This window comes from Phyllobates terribilis, unplaced genomic scaffold, assembly GCF_046119375.1.
Source record: "Phyllobates terribilis strain yellow unplaced genomic scaffold, ASM4611937v1 Scaffold_7638__1_contigs__length_36331, whole genome shotgun sequence".
Taxonomy (NCBI): Eukaryota; Metazoa; Chordata; class Amphibia; order Anura; family Dendrobatidae; genus Phyllobates; species Phyllobates terribilis.
This window is the reverse complement of record NW_027370378.1, coordinates 12,501-20,000: the sequence shown is the minus strand read 5'-3', so window position 1 is coordinate 20,000 and position 7,500 is coordinate 12,501.

Sequence of the window (7,500 nt, the reverse complement as noted above, 5' to 3'; positions counted from 1 at the left end):
CATACTAGAACCTCATTTTGTGGAAGTTTTCACAAAATTGTGAAATTTTCAAAAAAGTCAGAAATTTTGCAAAAACGACTAAGTATCAAGGACTCATCGCGCGAATCGCTCTGGAACTGAAATCGGATGCGCGCACTGACATGCTCCCCTCTCTGGAAGTCTGACACATGTGTGAAAATTTTCTAAGTCCCCAAAAATTTTTTTTTTCAACTTTTTTTCAATTTTCCCCCTGTGGGATATATATTTTACCCACACTTTTGGAGCCCTCCTGGGATGCCCTCTAACATACTAGAACCTCATTTTGTGGAAGTTTTCACAAAATTGTGAAATTTTCAAAAAGTCAGAAATTTTGCCAAAAACGACTAAGTATCAAGGACTCATCGCGCGAATCGCTCTGGAACTGAAATCGGATGCGCGCACTGACACGCTCCCCTGTCTGGAAGTCTGACAAAAGTTGAAAAATTTTCTAAGTCCCCAAAAATTTTTTTTTTCAACTTTTTTTCAATTTTCCCCCTGTGGGATATATATTTTACCCACACTTTTGGAGCCCTCCTGGGATGCCCTCTAACATACTAGAACCTCATTTTGTGGAAGTTTTCACAAAATTGTGAAATTTTCCAAAAAGTCAGAAATTTTGCAAAAACGACTAAGTATCAAGGACTCATCGCGCGAATCGCTCTGGAACTGAAATCGGATGCGCGCACTGACACGCTCCCCTGTCTGGAAGTCTGACAAAAGTTGAAAAATTTTCTAAGTCCCCAAAAATTTTTTTTTTCAACTTTTTTTCAATTTTCCCCCTGTGGGATATATATTTTACCCACACTTTTGGAGCCCTCCTGGGATGCCCTCTAACATACTAGAACCTCATTTTGTGGAAGTTTTCACAAAATTGTGAAATTTTCCAAAAAGTCAGAAATTTTGCAAAAACGACTAAGTATCAAGGACTCATCGCGCGAATCGCTCTGGAACTGAAATCGGATGCGCGCACTGACACGCTCCCCTGTCTGGAAGTCTGACAAAAGTTGAAAAATTTTCTAAGTCCCCAAAAATTTTTTTTTTCAACTTTTTTTCAATTTTCCCCCTGTGGGATATATATTTTACCCACACTTTTGGAGCCCTCCTGGGATGCCCTCTAACATACTAGAACCTCATTTTGTGGAAGTTTTCACAAAATTGTGAAATTTTCAAAAAGTCAGAAATTTTGCCAAAAACGACTAAGTATCAAGGACTCATCGCGCGAATCGCTCTGGAACTGAAATCGGATGCGCGCACTGACACGCTCCCCTGTCTGGAAGTCTGACACATGTGTGAAAATTTTCTAAGTCCCCAAAAATTTTTTTTTTCAACTTTTTTTCAATTTTCCCCCTGTGGGATATATATTTTACCCACACTTTTGGAGCCCTCCTGGGATGCCCTCTAACATACTAGAACCTCATTTTGTGGAAGTTTTCACAAAATTGTGAAATTTTCAAAAAGTCAGAAATTTTGCCAAAAACGACTAAGTATCAAGGACTCATCGCGCGAATCGCTCTGGAACTGAAATCGGATGCGCGCACTGACACGCTCCCCTGTCTGGAAGTCTGACAAAAGTTGAAAAATTTTCTAAGTCCCCAAAAATTTTTTTTTTCAACTTTTTTTCAATTTTCCCCCTGTGGGATATATATTTTACCCACACTTTTGGAGCCCTCCTGGGATGCCCTCTAACATACTAGAACCTCATTTTGTGGAAGTTTTCACAAAATTGTGAAATTTTCCAAAAAGTCAGAAATTTTGCAAAAACGACTAAGTATCAAGGACTCATCGCGCGAATCGCTCTGGAACTGAAATCGGATGCGCGCACTGACACGCTCCCCTGTCTGGAAGTCTGACAAAAGTTGAAAAATTTTCTAAGTCCCCAAAAATTTTTTTTTTCAACTTTTTTTCAATTTTCCCCCTGTGGGATATATATTTTACCCACACTTTTGGAGCCCTCCTGGGATGCCCTCTAACATACTAGAACCTCATTTTGTGGAAGTTTTCACAAAATTGTGAAATTTTCCAAAAAGTCAGAAATTTTGCAAAAACGACTAAGTATCAAGGACTCATCGCGCGAATCGCTCTGGAACTGAAATCGGATGCGCGCACTGACATGCTCCCCTCTCTGGAAGTCTGACACATGTGTGAAAATTTTCTAAGTCCCCAAAAATTTTTTTTTTCAACTTTTTTTCAATTTTCCCCCTGTGGGATATATATTTTACCCACACTTTTGGAGCCCTCCTGGGATGCCCTCTAACATACTAGAACCTCATTTTGTGGAAGTTTTCACAAAATTGTGAAATTTTCCAAAAAGTCAGAAATTTTGCAAAAACGACTAAGTATCAAGGACTCATCGCGCGAATCGCTCTGGAACTGAAATCGGATGCGCGCACTGACATGCTCCCCTCTCTGGAAGTCTGACACATGTGTGAAAATTTTCTAAGTCCCCAAAAATTTTTTTTTTCAACTTTTTTTCAATTTTCCCCCTGTGGGATATATATTTTACCCACACTTTTGGAGCCCTCCTGGGATGCCCTCTAACATACTAGAACCTCATTTTGTGGAAGTTTTCACAAAATTGTGAAATTTTCAAAAAGTCAGAAATTTTGCCAAAAACGACTAAGTATCAAGGACTCATCGCGCGAATCGCTCTGGAACTGAAATCGGATGCGCGCACTGACACGCTCCCCTGTCTGGAAGTCTGACACATGTGTGAAAATTTTCTAAGTCCCCAAAAATTTTTTTTTTCAACTTTTTTTCAATTTTCCCCCTGTGGGATATATATTTTACCCACACTTTTGGAGCCCTCCTGGGATGCCCTCTAACATACTAGAACCTCATTTTGTGGAAGTTTTCACAAAATTGTGAAATTTTCAAAAAGTCAGAAATTTTGCCAAAAACGACTAAGTATCAAGGACTCATCGCGCGAATCGCTCTGGAACTGAAATCGGATGCGCGCACTGACACGCTCCCCTGTCTGGAAGTCTGACAAAAGTTGAAAAATTTTCTAAGTCCCCAAAAATTTTTTTTTTCAACTTTTTTTCAATTTTCCCCCTGTGGGATATATATTTTACCCACACTTTTGGAGCCCTCCTGGGATGCCCTCTAACATACTAGAACCTCATTTTGTGGAAGTTTTCACAAAATTGTGAAATTTTCCAAAAAGTCAGAAATTTTGCAAAAACGACTAAGTATCAAGGACTCATCGCGCGAATCGCTCTGGAACTGAAATCGGATGCGCGCACTGACACGCTCCCCTGTCTGGAAGTCTGACACATGTGTGAAAATTTTCTAAGTCCCCAAAAATTTTTTTTTTCAACTTTTTTTCAATTTTCCCCCTGTGGGATATATATTTTACCCACACTTTTGGAGCCCTCCTGGGATGCCCTCTAACATACTAGAACCTCATTTTGTGGAAGTTTTCACAAAATTGTGAAATTTTCAAAAAGTCAGAAATTTTGCCAAAAACGACTAAGTATCAAGGACTCATCGCGCGAATCGCTCTGGAACTGAAATCGGATGCGCGCACTGACACGCTCCCCTGTCTGGAAGTCTGACAAAAGTTGAAAAATTTTCTAAGTCCCCAAAAATTTTTTTTTTCAACTTTTTTTCAATTTTCCCCCTGTGGGATATATATTTTACCCACACTTTTGGAGCCCTCCTGGGATGCCCTCTAACATACTAGAACCTCATTTTGTGGAAGTTTTCACAAAATTGTGAAATTTTCCAAAAAGTCAGAAATTTTGCAAAAACGACTAAGTATCAAGGACTCATCGCGCGAATCGCTCTGGAACTGAAATCGGATGCGCGCACTGACACGCTCCCCTGTCTGGAAGTCTGACAAAAGTTGAAAAATTTTCTAAGTCCCCAAAAATTTTTTTTTTCAACTTTTTTTCAATTTTCCCCCTGTGGGATATATATTTTACCCACACTTTTGGAGCCCTCCTGGGATGCCCTCTAACATACTAGAACCTCATTTTGTGGAAGTTTTCACAAAATTGTGAAATTTTCAAAAAGTCAGAAATTTTGCCAAAAACGACTAAGTATCAAGGACTCATCGCGCGAATCGCTCTGGAACTGAAATCGGATGCGCGCACTGACACGCTCCCCTGTCTGGAAGTCTGACAAAAGTTGAAAAATTTTCTAAGTCCCCAAAAATTTTTTTTTTCAACTTTTTTTCAATTTTCCCCCTGTGGGATATATATTTTACCCACACTTTTGGAGCCCTCCTGGGATGCCCTCTAACATACTAGAACCTCATTTTGTGGAAGTTTTCACAAAATTGTGAAATTTTCCAAAAAGTCAGAAATTTTGCAAAAACGACTAAGTATCAAGGACTCATCGCGCGAATCGCTCTGGAACTGAAATCGGATGCGCGCACTGACATGCTCCCCTCTCTGGAAGTCTGACACATGTGTGAAAATTTTCTAAGTCCCCAAAAATTTTTTTTTTCAACTTTTTTTCAATTTTCCCCCTGTGGGATATATATTTTACCCACACTTTTGGAGCCCTCCTGGGATGCCCTCTAACATACTAGAACCTCATTTTGTGGAAGTTTTCACAAAATTGTGAAATTTTCAAAAAGTCAGAAATTTTGCCAAAAACGACTAAGTATCAAGGACTCATCGCGCGAATCGCTCTGGAACTGAAATCGGATGCGCGCACTGACACGCTCCCCTGTCTGGAAGTCTGACAAAAGTTGAAAAATTTTCTAAGTCCCCAAAAATTTTTTTTTTCAACTTTTTTTCAATTTTCCCCCTGTGGGATATATATTTTACCCACACTTTTGGAGCCCTCCTGGGATGCCCTCTAACATACTAGAACCTCATTTTGTGGAAGTTTTCACAAAATTGTGAAATTTTCCAAAAAGTCAGAAATTTTGCAAAAACGACTAAGTATCAAGGACTCATCGCGCGAATCGCTCTGGAACTGAAATCGGATGCGCGCACTGACACGCTCCCCTGTCTGGAAGTCTGACAAAAGTTGAAAAATTTTCTAAGTCCCCAAAAATTTTTTTTTTCAACTTTTTTTCAATTTTCCCCCTGTGGGATATATATTTTACCCACACTTTTGGAGCCCTCCTGGGATGCCCTCTAACATACTAGAACCTCATTTTGTGGAAGTTTTCACAAAATTGTGAAATTTTCCAAAAAGTCAGAAATTTTGCAAAAACGACTAAGTATCAAGGACTCATCGCGCGAATCGCTCTGGAACTGAAATCGGATGCGCGCACTGACACGCTCCCCTGTCTGGAAGTCTGACAAAAGTTGAAAAATTTTCTAAGTCCCCAAAAATTTTTTTTTTCAACTTTTTTTCAATTTTCCCCCTGTGGGATATATATTTTACCCACACTTTTGGAGCCCTCCTGGGATGCCCTCTAACATACTAGAACCTCATTTTGTGGAAGTTTTCACAAAATTGTGAAATTTTCAAAAAGTCAGAAATTTTGCCAAAAACGACTAAGTATCAAGGACTCATCGCGCGAATCGCTCTGGAACTGAAATCGGATGCGCGCACTGACACGCTCCCCTGTCTGGAAGTCTGACACATGTGTGAAAATTTTCTAAGTCCCCAAAAATTTTTTTTTTCAACTTTTTTTCAATTTTCCCCCTGTGGGATATATATTTTACCCACACTTTTGGAGCCCTCCTGGGATGCCCTCTAACATACTAGAACCTCATTTTGTGGAAGTTTTCACAAAATTGTGAAATTTTCAAAAAGTCAGAAATTTTGCCAAAAACGACTAAGTATCAAGGACTCATCGCGCGAATCGCTCTGGAACTGAAATCGGATGCGCGCACTGACACGCTCCCCTGTCTGGAAGTCTGACAAAAGTTGAAAAATTTTCTAAGTCCCCAAAAATTTTTTTTTTCAACTTTTTTTCAATTTTCCCCCTGTGGGATATATATTTTACCCACACTTTTGGAGCCCTCCTGGGATGCCCTCTAACATACTAGAACCTCATTTTGTGGAAGTTTTCACAAAATTGTGAAATTTTCAAAAAAGTCAGAAATTTTGCAAAAACGACTAAGTATCAAGGACTCATCGCGCGAATCGCTCTGGAACTGAAATCGGATGCGCGCACTGACATGCTCCCCTCTCTGGAAGTCTGACACATGTGTGAAAATTTTCTAAGTCCCCAAAAATTTTTTTTTTCAACTTTTTTTCAATTTTCCCCCTGTGGGATATATATTTTACCCACACTTTTGGAGCCCTCCTGGGATGCCCTCTAACATACTAGAACCTCATTTTGTGGAAGTTTTCACAAAATTGTGAAATTTTCAAAAAGTCAGAAATTTTGCCAAAAACGACTAAGTATCAAGGACTCATCGCGCGAATCGCTCTGGAACTGAAATCGGATGCGCGCACTGACACGCTCCCCTGTCTGGAAGTCTGACAAAAGTTGAAAAATTTTCTAAGTCCCCAAAAATTTTTTTTTTCAACTTTTTTTCAATTTTCCCCCTGTGGGATATATATTTTACCCACACTTTTGGAGCCCTCCTGGGATGCCCTCTAACATACTAGAACCTCATTTTGTGGAAGTTTTCACAAAATTGTGAAATTTTCCAAAAAGTCAGAAATTTTGCAAAAACGACTAAGTATCAAGGACTCATCGCGCGAATCGCTCTGGAACTGAAATCGGATGCGCGCACTGACACGCTCCCCTGTCTGGAAGTCTGACAAAAGTTGAAAAATTTTCTAAGTCCCCAAAAATTTTTTTTTTCAACTTTTTTTCAATTTTCCCCCTGTGGGATATATATTTTACCCACACTTTTGGAGCCCTCCTGGGATGCCCTCTAACATACTAGAACCTCATTTTGTGGAAGTTTTCACAAAATTGTGAAATTTTCAAAAAAGTCAGAAATTTTGCAAAAACGACTAAGTATCAAGGACTCATCGCGCGAATCGCTCTGGAACTGAAATCGGATGCGCGCACTGACATGCTCCCCTCTCTGGAAGTCTGACACATGTGTGAAAATTTTCTAAGTCCCCAAAAATTTTTTTTTTCAACTTTTTTTCAATTTTCCCCCTGTGGGATATATATTTTACCCACACTTTTGGAGCCCTCCTGGGATGCCCTCTAACATACTAGAACCTCATTTTGTGGAAGTTTTCACAAAATTGTGAAATTTTCAAAAAGTCAGAAATTTTGCCAAAAACGACTAAGTATCAAGGACTCATCGCGCGAATCGCTCTGGAACTGAAATCGGATGCGCGCACTGACACGCTCCCCTGTCTGGAAGTCTGACAAAAGTTGAAAAATTTTCTAAGTCCCCAAAAATTTTTTTTTTCAACTTTTTTTCAATTTTCCCCCTGTGGGATATATATTTTACCCACACTTTTGGAGCCCTCCTGGGATGCCCTCTAACATACTAGAACCTCATTTTGTGGAAGTTTTCACAAAATTGTGAAATTTTCCAAAAAGTCAGAAATTTTGCAAAAACGACTAAGTATCAAGGACTCATCGCGCGAATCGCTCTGGAA